This window comes from Equus caballus, chromosome 10 (assembly GCF_041296265.1).
Source record: "Equus caballus isolate H_3958 breed thoroughbred chromosome 10, TB-T2T, whole genome shotgun sequence".
Lineage (NCBI taxonomy): Eukaryota > Metazoa > Chordata > Mammalia > Perissodactyla > Equidae > Equus > Equus caballus.
The window spans coordinates 82147048-82160567 of NC_091693.1; the positions used below are offsets into that span (position 1 = coordinate 82147048).

General features: G+C 37.1%; 1 protein-coding gene across 13 annotated transcripts in view; it reads right to left on the bottom strand.

Annotated features, from left to right (window-relative positions):
- The window catches only part of PTPRK (protein tyrosine phosphatase receptor type K), a 503420-nt gene that overhangs the window by 42104 nt on the left and 447796 nt on the right, over positions 1-13520 (bottom strand). The window lies entirely within an intron of this gene.

Below are 13520 nucleotides of genomic sequence, written 5' to 3' on the forward strand. Positions count from 1 at the left end.
GGAGAGATGATAAATTGCTCAAGAACAGAGACAAAATCTAACACATATTTTATCTTCTAAAGCAGCATTTCTCAATGTCTTCAGATCCACAGCCCCTCCTGCTAAGCATCTGTGTGACAAGAGAACAGGTGATTCATAGGATGAGCCAAATTTGGGGAACTGCCTTAAGGCACCCATCACAGGGTCAAGAGATGGTGGCTGAATGAATAAACAAATGAATCCCTAAGTCTAACCTCAGACCTCTCCAAAGGATAATATGCTAATCCCCCTTAAAAAAAAAAAATCCATTTTTCTACATTCCCATTCTTTCTTCTTTAGCTTCTCTCTCGGCTTCATTACCTCCACCCCCGGCTTTTACCCCCAGTTCTGCACATTTAAATATCTGCTCCAGTTTCCCAGCCACCACAGTCCCCCAAAAGGCAGGCTGATACAAGGTTGCTAACTTTTAATTTTTCCAAGTAGGACGTTAAAAAGAAGTAATATCAATACTATTTCATAAAATGGTAATCTAAAGCTAAACAAGTAGGAAACAGAGTTTGAAGAAAAGTGTTAGAGAGAACACAGTTAACCTTGTAAAACAATTCACAATAACTGTTTGAATTTATCCTGCTGCAATTGGATAGAACAAAGCTTCCCCATGGACCAGTATTTGATGACTGTTATTCTCAAGTAGGAAAAGCAGGGCTTCAGCTTGTTTTTTCTGGTAAGCAAGGGAGTTTGCTTTTCTGACTTCACACTTTCTATATACCCAGGCTTCAGGGAATTTCCAATTTCATTAATTATGACTAGAGGTAGTTGGATGATTACCACATTCCAAACTACACATTTAGAAATAGATACTTATATCATGTATATACCTATATATAATATATATATATCCATATATCTATATCTATATCTATATATATCAAATTTAAATCTGTATATATATCCATCTATATATATACTTCATCATATATGATGTATACATATATATAAAATGAAAACAAGTGGAGGGGCTGGCCCAGTGGCATAGTGGTTAAGTTTGTGCACTCCACTTTGGCAGCCTGGTGTTCAGGAGTTGAGATCCTGGGCATGGACCTACAGGCCGCTCATCCAGCCATGCTGTGGTGGCATCCCACATACAAAATGGAGGAAGATTGGCAACAGATCTTAGCTCAGGGCCAATCTTCCTCTCCAAAACACACACACACAGGCACGCACACAAAAAACCAAGTGGAACATATTCCAAAGTTGGATATAAAGTCTAACAAGAACATATATATTGCTTGTAACTCTCAAATTGGACTGATTTGACACAGTTATTGCCTCATTAGGAAGAGAAAAAAATTATGTAGAAATTCCTAGCAAAAACTTCAATGCCTGCAAGACATCGCTACTCACTAATTAAAGCTTACTCTCATTAGGTTCTATGTGACACTTGGCTTTCTGAGGGTAATGATAATAATCCCTTTGTGATTTTCTGACATCTCACAGAATTAAATGTTTCTGAAACTCTTTGGGAGAGTTCTTGTTCAATGAGTAAATATATTTTAATATCCCATTTTAATTCAATAAAACACATACTATGGCATAAAATCTTCAGAAAATTATCAGATAATAGTATGTGTATAGATTTGCTAATGAATTAATCTAAGTATATTTCCAGAAGCAAAAAGCCAAATCCAAAAGTAAATTTCCGACCAAAATACAACCCTGCAGGTGTATTCAGGGTGTAAAATAGTGAGACTTTTATAATCTATTACGTAAAACAGTGTTATTACTTTGAAGTCATAGTCATATGTCTTTGTTAAGCACAGGACTTCAATTAATATTTACCAAATGAAGAAAAAAAGAAAAAACACCAAGTTCATTCATTTGGGTTGGGTAAGGTGCTTGGCTGTCATGATTACAACTCTTGTGCAAAGACTTCTTCATTGATGTTTCCACATCACTATTAAACTTGGGTACAGAAGGTTATCAAATTCTCTAGAAACATACGATTTAGTGGTTGTTTTCCCTTGACTGTGAATCTTCCTCAAAGTCTTTAGCTATGACGTATTTTATTATCATTATTACTACTACTACTAACAGTATTTTTAATTAAATGTCTGCATTAATTTATTACTTTAGATACTTTAATCACGTGTATTTTTCTAGTTCTTGGCCTACTAGAACCAAGGAACATAAATATCCTATTTAAAATCATTCAAGCTCAGAAGATTCATTAATGGAAACATAAGCAGTAGGCCCTAAGTGAGCATTTTCTATTTTCTTCAAAGAGAGCAAAAGCTATTATAATGACTGTGCCTCTGAGCCCTGTGTATAATTTATGCACACACACAAAGGCAATGTGGAGCACCTTTTTCAGAAATGCTTTCCTTTGCCATAAATCTTTACCTTTTTTATCTGTCAAAGAATATTCGAAGAGTCCCCAGTGTCCTCAAGCCAAGAGCAGCATAATTCTTTGGATAGGGAGAAAAAAACTAAGGCAGTATTTCATTTTTATTCAGCAAATTTATGAGATGCTTTTTTCCTTGCAAAAATAGTTAAAGTAACTTTATAAATTGTGTTCTTGCTCCCACTACTTAAAAATAATCTACCTAAAAAATTTAGGTAGAAAGTACATAAATACCTAAAAAATACACAAATTTACTTTAAAAATTAAAATTATGTAATAGCTGGAATCATACAAAACCATTCCTCCACTTTCATGATGGATAGCAGAGACGGAAGCCTCTAAGTACAATATATCAGGTGATGGCATAGCGGCTTCAGAGACCCAAGCACCCTGCAAATTCTGCAAAGCCTTCAGGGATTTCACGAGCGCTTTCTTTCTTTCTCAGTTATAATTCTGGAAAATTGTTTACACGCTTCCTAATTGTTACTAAAAATCCTATAATCAAGCTTATGTCCCCCAACGCCACCAACTCACCATCACCAACATTTCTAATGATTTACTAGTTATGGAGTTCAATGTGCAGTTTTCTCATATCATTTTATGTGACCACTGGATAGCGTTTCACATTGCTGTCCACTCTCTCCTCCTTCAAATATTCCTTTCCTGAGGCTGCTATTACTCGGTCATCTCCCAGTTTTCCTATGACTCTGGCCTCTCCTTTCCAGATTTCTTTTGTGAGCCCTTCTTGCTTCCTTTAAAAACAGGTGCTTCTTTGAGTTCCTAAAGGATCTGAGCCTCTTGACACTGCCTTTCATACTTTCTAGCATGGTGATTTCATCCATTTCCATCACTTCAGTTACCATCCATGCTGATCATTCTCAAATCAAAATATCTCTAACTAAGAGTTCCAACGTCAACTCTTGACCACGTATTTATCTGACACTTGTTACATGTCTGGACTTCAATGTAGGACAGTCACCTTCAATACCTCACATCCAAACTTGAACTCATACTCTTAATCCTCACACCAGTTCCTCCTCTAATGTATCCCCTTTCAGTAAATGGCACAGCTCCCTATGCAGTTGTTCAAGCCAAAAACCTGGGCATCAATCCTGAATCCTCCTCTCTCTCCTTATCTCTAGAATTAACCTGTAATTTATCATCCAAACTGGGATGGTTTTGCAAGTGAAAGGGGATATCTTTAATAATTATGAGAGGACAAAAGGCAAAAATTGGAATTGTCCTGGGCAAACTGGGATGTTTGGTCACTTTACTTGTTTTCACATACAATTAGTTACAAAGTACTACTACTTCCTAATATCTTTTCCTAATACTACTTCCTAAATATCTCTTGTCTCTACTTTTTCCATCTCTGCGGCTACTACGTTAATTCAGGTCAACATCATCTCTCACCAGATTACACAGCAGCGGCCTGTCTTATCTCCTTGACTTCATTCTCTGCCTAATCCACATCAAAACCCACATTGCAGCACAGAGTATTTCTAAGACTTCAATTGTATCACGTCACCCCACTGATTAGAACCCTCCCATGGGTTCCCACTGCTGTCAAGATAAAGTCCATGAAAGCAAGGACCATGTTTATTTTGCTTACCGTTGTGTTTCTAGCAGGTCCTGGAAAGGAGCAACAGTACAAAGACTACTGGTAGAATGAATGAAAGAATGACACTAAACCTGCCTATGGTATAGACTGTAAGGGCATATAGAAAATCAGTTGTCTTAAAAAAAAAACACAAGGATATATTTGATCAGACCCAAATCTTGGAGGTTTTTGGATACTGGCATAAGATGAATTTGGTACAAACATTTCTGAATTATCTCCAGATATTTCAAGGTTCTCTGCTAGCCATTCCTTCACAAGACTAACCTTTTCTACTATCTGCCACAGTCTACCACCAAATCCAAATGCAGGGAAATTCCAGCAGCATAGAAAATACAAGAGATTTGATATCAGCAAGACTCTATTTTAATTCTTGGCTTCTTCTCTTGTTGTGTGACAATGAGCAAGTCAACATCTCTTAGAATTAGTACTTCATCAAAAAATAAAAATAATAACAGTACCTTTATTACATAGCTTTTAGGAATATTAAGTGACATAATGATGGGAAAAGTTTTAATAAACTATGAAACAGTGGTAATAGTAGCAGGAGTAGTAGATGCTGCTGCCCTGGTTGGAAATAGCTTAGATGTTAGTCCTTTGGGTCCAAGATATAAAAATTAAAAATTATGAAGAAGAGAACTGACACTACTGAAAAAAATCTTAGCAGTCTATTGTATAAATATATAATGATGAGTTTTGTAAAGTACATGTTATTAATTAAATAGTCTGCCACAGTGGATGGCTAAGCCTTACGGGCATCTTGAAGCATGTATTATTCAAGTCAACGATTCTTTGAAGTCACTTTGCTTCATCATGTCACCTGATCTTATGAAACTTGTCTGGTCTTAGGTTATTGACAATAAAAAACAGAGTCTATCAGGGTTTTATATTAGTGAAAAATGAAAACAGCTACACATCACACATTTTGTTTAAACGGTAACTAGAATATAGTTTATTCTTATTTAATAAAGATATGGATATTAACTGAAAATTTCTGATGTGGAAAATAGAAGACTTTAAACAACTATGAAATAAAAGTATAGATTCATATTACAAATATTTAAAGTTAATTTCACACTGCTTAAGGCATCTTCTTGTAGTCTTAGAGTCTCTAAATTTGTTGTGGTTTAAAACCACAGTTCAAAATGTTACATACAATTCTGAAGAAATGATAGAAATACTTTTTTATTGAGGTAACATTGGTTTATAACATTATATAACTCTCAGGTGTACATCATATTTTGACTTCTATATACACTACATTGGGTTCACCACCAAAAGTCTAGTTTCCATCTGTCACCATACAAATGTCCCCCTTTACAAACCCTTTCGCCCTCCCCCCAGGCCCCTAGAAACACCTTTTAAAAAAGCAATAAATAATTATCACATTTCAGGAATGTACTTAAAGGTTAAAAAAATGTAATATGTTTTTTGCTTCAAAGTATCTTAATGAAGGGCAAATATTTTGTTATGTATGAATTTTTCATTAAGTTTCCCACTTAGTTAAATTTACATAGTTGGATAAAATAGAGCCTTAGTGTGTTCTCTGACTTCTTAAAACAGTTGTGTCTATTTGTTAAGCTACTGTTGAAATCTGTCCTTAATTCTTCATTCCATCTTCTTACTGACTTAGATCAAGATCTCGTCATCTTGCTTTTTTACTAAGACTTTTTGCTTCACACATAGGCCCCATCAGATTTATCCTTTATAATGGCACCAGAAAGAGTTTTCTAAAATGCAAATGTGATTAAATGACTCCTTTAACTGCTTTCCATTCAAGAGGAGAGGGAAAAGTTCTTGGTATGACATATAAGGCCTTTCAAAACTAGGCTTTAATCAACCTATTCAATCTCATCTACTGACAATTCCTTTAGGGTATCATATACCCTAGTCACTGAAAAGCATCAGCCATTCCCCAATTACTCAAATACTCCTCCATCTATTTCAGGGTCTGACAAACTGTTGCCCCATGGGTTGTATCCAGTAGATTTTGACTGCAACTATTATATGACTGCAAATATTCGACTTCACAAGATAACATCAAGCTGTTACCAACTTACATACTCACAGAAGTGCATGTCAACTTCACTTAAATCACATCTTAACACTTTGTATTATCAGATTTTGTGGTTTTTGCCAAGTTAGTGGTAGAAAATGATATCTAATATGCATTTGATTACTGAATTTATCTTTTGAGATACTTATTTAAAATATTTATGCCTATTTCTTCCCTGAAATACTCAGTGCACAACTTTGACCCATTTGTTTGTATTTGGTTCTCATCTTTTTCTTATTGGTTTATAGAAATATTTTATATGTGGATACTAATCCCTTGTCACTTATATGTGCTGCAAATACTTTCTAATGGGTGACTTTTCTTTTATTTATGGTATCTTGATGAATAGCAGTTCTTAATTTTAATTAAGCCAAATATATCAGTCATTTATTTGAATTCATAAAAACAATCTTTTCTTTTTTCTCTAAAGGCTTTAAAACTGTGCATTTCATATGTAGTCCTGGATTCATCTGGAATTGCTTTCTGAGTACGATATGCAGTAGGAAGAGACTTCAGGTCCCCATTCCCACCTGCATAAATAGCCACCAGTTACCTGTGGATAAGTTTTGAATCGATCCAATGATCTACAAAACCACTTCTGTCCTATATCCAAACTACATAAATGCATGAATTTAGCTTCCAGATTTTCCATTATTTTACAACAGGCAATATATCTATTCTGTGCTGATATAACACGGTTTTAATTACTATAGCCCTTTAATATGTTGTTAATATATGATGGGCATGTTCCCATGCCTAGCCTCTTCCTCTTGAGCATCTCGGCTCATCTCTATATTTTGCTGTGGGGAACTTCTTCAGATTAAAGTCTAGCTGATAAATTATCTGTTCACTTCTGTCAAAGCCACTAGGTAGTCCATCCAAAGAGTTATTTTTTATGAACCAGTATGCCTTTTCTTCCTAAAAGTTCCCATTTGGTTCCTTGTAAATGGTTCTTTGTTTAGTTACTCCTGACAGCATCTTGCTAAGCTTTATGATTTGTACTTTGTTTCTTTAAATATTTTGTACACAGCCTTTCTGTATTCCGTACCTGATAACCCCAGTCCCTGCCGTCCTTTGGGGATTTAGGTCTGTTGTTTCTGCTAACTCTCACAGTGAGTTACTTTCCTGAATGCTTGGTGACCTTTGATTGGGAGTTAATTGCTTTATGTTAGTCTCTGGGAATCCTGCAGGCCTAAATTGATGATGCTTTCATTTAAAAAAGAACTTGCATCAGCTTCTACCAGTACCCATGAGGTACCACAGGACTCAGACTGCCTTTGCACTACTCAAGAGCACCAGCACTACATGGGAGTCCCAGGCAGGGTAACCCCCTTACTACCAGCCCGCAGATCAGTGTCTCGGGAGCAATTGTGCTTCAGCATCCCCCTTCAGGGACTACCAACCCCTCCTTCTGCCTATTGCTCACTGTTCTCAGCTTCGGTCATCTACCTTGCAGGGGAGAGGGGAAGAGGCAGAACAATGGGTCCTTAGAGACCTCCCCTGGGTGATATGAACCCAGCAGTGTATCTAAAGGTGTGTCCTATCTGGGTAGGATTGTTCTGCAGAGGTCCTCCCAGCACCTAACCTGCCAGGCTTCCAAAAGTGGAAGTCAGATTGCGGGATTTTTTTTTTTTTTTTTAAAGATTGGCACCTGAGCCAACAACTGTTGACAATCTATTTTTTTTTCTTCCCAAGGCGCCCCCAGTACATAGTTGTATATTCTAGTTGTGAGTGCTTCTGGTTGTGCTATGTGGGACGCTGCCTCAGCATGGCCTGGTGAGAGATGCCATGTCCACGCCCAAGATGCAAACCAGTGAAACCCTGGGCCACCGAAGCAGAGTGCATGAACTTCACCACTCAGTCACCGGGCTGGCCCCAGATCATGGGATTTTATGTTTTTATTTTTCCCAAGACCTTATCCTTACCTACACTCTCACTTGTAAAACACCAGTTAGTTATTTGCCCATAACCCACATGTGAATCTGTGTTGCAAATATCTTTCAATGTCTGCAACATATACTAGATTGGGAGACAAGTGAGGACAGAGATATAATCTCATTCATCTTTTTTACATCCAATGATTTACACAGTGACCAACACTTCAGTTTAATGAATGAATAACAAGTAAAAATGTACATTTGTCAAAGTGTGTTTTCTACATAAAAGCATACATCAACTACAATATATTGTTTAAAGTTTTAACATTTTTGAAACAAACACATTAATGCTAGAGTTAACTGAATTAATTTATGAAATCTATGACCGTGCTTTAAGGAAAATTCTGTTCTACAGAGTAGAAGTTGGTAAAGAAGTTCAACATATCTGGAAAATATACTAATGGGGAACACTCTAATCAGGTGGCACTAAATAGTTTTATTATAATAAAACCATTGATCTGGGCTTGAGTTCCAGCTCTGCCAGGTGGAACTAGCCAGGTGGCCTTGAATAAGTTATTTAACCACTGCATTCCTCAGTTTTCTTATGAGTAAGATAGAAAGGATAAAGATACCTACCTACCTTGTAGGTTGATGGAAAGATTAAAAGTGTTACAATATATAAAGTGCTTAAGATAATATGTGATACATGGTATAATGTCTCAGAGAGTGTTAGGATGTATATAATTCAATTCAGATGAAATTCTTTTTCCAAATCTAGAGATCTGAACCACAGCTGATATGGGTTCAAATAAATAGCATCAAATGGAGAGAAGTGCAATTTCTAAAAATACAGAGACATCAATGTTCTTCTTCATCATCTATCACGTATTTGCTGAACACCTCAGGGGTACGAAAGGCTGTACTAGGCTGAAAACTAGAGAGATGAACAAATGTTCTTCCTTCAGAGAGTGTCTAATCTAGAAGCAGAGCGAAGCACTTCAATAACCAGACTTATTAGCAGAATATGGCAAGTACCAAAAAGAGGTCCCAGCAGGGCTCCTGCACAGGGAGATAAAATTGTATCTGGTTTGCTGATATCCTTAGAATCATTCTGCATCAAAGTCCAACTCTGGTTTTTAGATTAAAAGAAAACTCAGAGGAGGTAAACGGCTTTTTCACGGTCACAGTATTAGTTATTAACACAATTAAAAATGTAGCCCATGCTTCCTAACTCCCATCTGGCACTTTTACTTGCGAAAAATGTGATTAGTCACCCGCATTGGGAATATTTTCACCACTATCTTCTCAAAGAGAGAGAGAGATACCAGAGAGGCAGCAACCTCAAACACTACCCAACAAAAAGAAACAAGTAAAGCTGGAGACAGGGAAATACAAATAAATTGGCAGTTAGATCAAATCCTTTCTAGAAAAAAGATAGATGGATGGATGGATGGATGGATGGAATCTGGGAGGGTTCTTAGAGGAAGGTATAAAAGATTGGGAAGAAAAAAAAAGAGGAAAATATAAATTCCATGCCCCATCTTAAATCCATGAAGAAGGCATGGGTTTCCATCCTTTCACCAATAAATTATCTGTTGTCCTTGGCACGTGCCCAGCATATTTCTAGGCTCTACAGAATCATCAGTGAACAAGACAGAGAATAACTCTGCTCTTGTGCAGTTTACATGCCTGTGCTGCGAAGCAGATGATGCACAAGGAAACAAGCATCGTGTGATCGTGAGAAACTCTATACTGGGAGTTAAAATGGGGGATGAGATAGTGTACACAGTGAGCTCTCATCGTGCTTCAAATGGGAGGGAAAACCTCTCCGAAGAAAACACGGAGGTGGATGGTGGACTTCTTATTGCGATGAGAGAGTGTAGCATATCAATAGCAAAATGCTTTGAATGCCTTGTCTATGGACTGGGCCTTAAAGGGAGTTCAGAGACTATGGGGCTGTCTAGTCGATAAAGAAGTTTTTTTTTAACCTTAAGTAATAAAGGAGATGAGAAAATAACAATAGAGTAGAATTAAAATTAACTTGGGGAAGTAAAAAAATAAGAAGACCAATAATATAATGCCATGACCCTGGGGAATAACGAGCTGGACCACATTTATGCTAAAGGTATTGGAAGGGAAAGGAAAGTGTAAATGATCAGGAATCACATCTTCCCTCTACTGATTATTACGTGTGGCACATCCAAGGAGCAACGGCCTATTCAGAGTAAAACAGAGTGAGCTGAAGATTACTGAAAAATAAAAGGAGTAAGTTAAAACAAACAATGCTGAATCACATATCCACACAGAGTTTGTAACAAAGTAGTCCACAGAACAAATAAATTTGAACCTTAAGGTGAATGTTTATAAAATGATATATGTGTCTATCTGGAGATGTTAAGGGAAAAAAGCTTCATGATAATGTCAGTGATTTTTTTTCTTTTTTTTGCCTCTCATAAACTACAGGACCAGGAAAGTCTCTTCTTCAGGGAAAAAACTGGAATATTAAAATCCAGGCACTGCATGTAATTAAAAGGCAAATGCACTTGACATTTTTGTTGGCACAGAACTCAGAATGCCAGATCTAGGCCAGTCATCCAAACATGCCATTCAAAGCATAAACAGGAAAAAAAACCCCAAACCTCCCACATTTGACTGTAATATAATTTGAAATAAAATAGAAATCAAACAAAGCCTTTAATAGTACTCAAGTTATAAGGATGTGACGTGATCTAAAATAATAAATACAACCTACCTTTTAACCTATTTCCACTTTCTTTATTTGTAAAATGAAGGGTTAAGATTAGCTGCTTTTTTGGCTGCTTTTAGTTATGAATTCTACTTTCATTTTCAGCAGGTCATTTTCCACCAAGGCTTGGATAATTCATTAATCTGGCATATCTCAGGAGAACACATAACATGGTTTAAATCATATTAATAGAGGTTGCACTGCAATTTTCACAGGTGTTTATTTACTAAATTAGAGACTGCCTTAATATTGTACAGAGGAGCCAGATTAAAAAATGACTGTATTTGAGTTCCAGCTTTTCCAAGATAATTTAGTATAAAGTTTAAATTATTAATAAATGGTTTAGAATTTGAGACTGGTTTTTAAACCTAAAATATCTTTGGCCTTGAGTGAACAGATAGGAGCCACATTTTCAAATGATTCTTGATAGTCTAAAATTATCTAAACACTGGCTATTTTTCACTATTTCTCCTCAAAATGTTTAGCAAACACTTAGATCCAAGATACTTTAATTGACTACATTTTGTCCACTTCTAGATAACGAACCTCTTTTTATATTGAAAGCCCTCCCCTTGTCTAAATAGGACCCTTTCAACAGGAAATTTCCATCTCTTCAGTGAAGACTTCCCCCGTCCTTCAGTCTCTCTTCTGAACTTCTAGGCACTTATTGGTTCTATTTCTTATCTGTCTTCTCAGTCATGACCTAATAGAAGTAGGGGGCAGTTTTAGGAGGAACAAGGGTTTTTGAGGTCACCATTCACTGATTATATGGATCTGGGGAAGTTACATAACCTCTTTGAATCTCAGTTTCTTCTTCTACAAAACGGGCAATAATATTCTTTCATACATATTCTAAGAATTAAAACAGACAATCTTTCAAACAGCTATAAAAGTTTGCTCTCTGTGTGTGTTTTTCATATCTTTTTTCTTTGAGGGCACACCAGCATCTCCACTCTCTGGCAAAGAACAGGAATTCCAGAAATATTTGATCTCCAAATCCCTCACTTACGTTAGGGATTTAACCACCAATAATCTGCTTGCTACTGTTCGGGAAACAGAGTGTAAATGCAAATAGGCTACTTAACCTTTTGCTTACTGTTCCAAAAGCTGGGTAGTTGGCATAAATGTACTCTCAGAAGAATGCCCATCAGACATGCCTTTAGCTCTCCCATACTCTGAGCAATATCCTTTTCTCCTTTATCTCTGCTTCATATTCTACTGTGACCAATTTTTAAAACACTGTGAGGGTGTTTGTTGTTGTATCTTTTTGTCATCCAACTTTTGACCCCTTACTTTTCTTCTCTTAAAATCTAATTCTCAGCAGCCGTCAAACAAGTGGCTTCATTTTTATTTGGCCTTTAGTATATTTGCTTTTTCAATTACAGTCACGTGTTGCTTAACAAAGGGGATATCTTCTGAGAAATGTGTCTTGGTGATTTCATTGTTGTGTGAACATCACAGAGTGTACTTACGCAAACCTAGATGGGAGAGCCTACCAGGCTATCTAGCACTAATCTTTTAGGATTGCTGTCATATTATGCAGTCCATCTTTGACCAAAACAGCATTATGTGGTACATGACTGTACCTCCGAGCTCACTGAATCCACTCCTCTCAGACTTCTTCCACTTACTGTTTTGAATTCCTTAAAGCTGGTTTCTAAGTGCCCCACTCCAAACGAGTCCTGCTACCGTCAAGGACTCCTAGCTTATAGAGAAAGAGAAAACTTGCGTTTATTCTGAAGAGAGCTCTGAGGCATGGTCCCCCAGTATCACCAGGTCACACAGCTCAGCTCCCAGTCCTCAGTATTTCCTGGCTGACCCACCTTCCTGGAGGATGGTGATCAACTCTTCTTCCATTAACCTCCAAGTAAGCTTGCTCTTTCTCATGGGCTTCACTAAGCCTTAGATTTTATGGGCATATTTCTCTTTCAAGCCCACCAAGCTAACATGCTTTCATATTTTGGGGGTATAGACAGCCAAGCATTTTAAGGGAAAATTGTGCTCTTCTCCAAAGTTTAACATAGTTGGTAGATCAGGGGCTAGATCCCGTCTAACTTTAGTGACTTGAGATCACTGCATAAACCAAGAAGCCCTGACACAGAGAGTAAAAACTTATATGTATTATAAAATCCCGGCCTCAATACATTTTTCTGCTTTAAAAACACTGAACAACAACTCTGACCTGCAGTGAACTGAGTAGGGGGATGTGCAGAAGCAAGGAAAGAGGCAAAAGAAGTAAAGCAAGACTAAATCTGAAAAGCCAAGTGTAATTTGAGAAACAGAGATCCGTAAAGACACTCAATAAATTATTAATTACATCATGTGTGCATATTAACAATTATTCCAAAATTCTTAGCTGGACACTGATCTCTAATTGCCTTGACAAAAAACAAGCTGAAGTTAAGTGAAGAATCAGATGAAAATATAGGATCTATTCTATTTTTTATCAGCTTTTGCACCACAAGTATTCCTTCAATTTTGCAAGAATAAAGATTACTTTTCATTCGAATTCTCTCATTTCCTTCTTTCAGCTTCCTTTCCTTTCATTTCCTCTAGATTATGTTCACTCTGTGTGCTCCATCTCCTTTCCACAGCAAATCAGATCTACGAGATGACTCCAAACAACCTGGTCTGGTGTCTGGAGCCAACAAGAGCAGCCGTGTGGAGGGTGCCTCACAGTGGCTCCCCACTCTCACCTGCACACCCATGCTGCATCTGCCATTTCCAAGCTCCATTTATGGGGGGGACGAACTTGCAAAATTCCATCTCTTTCAGCAGAAGTAGACCCAGAGTCAAAGGAATCTCATCCAAATTGGCAAATGAAAGCTGGCGCTGTCCCTCCC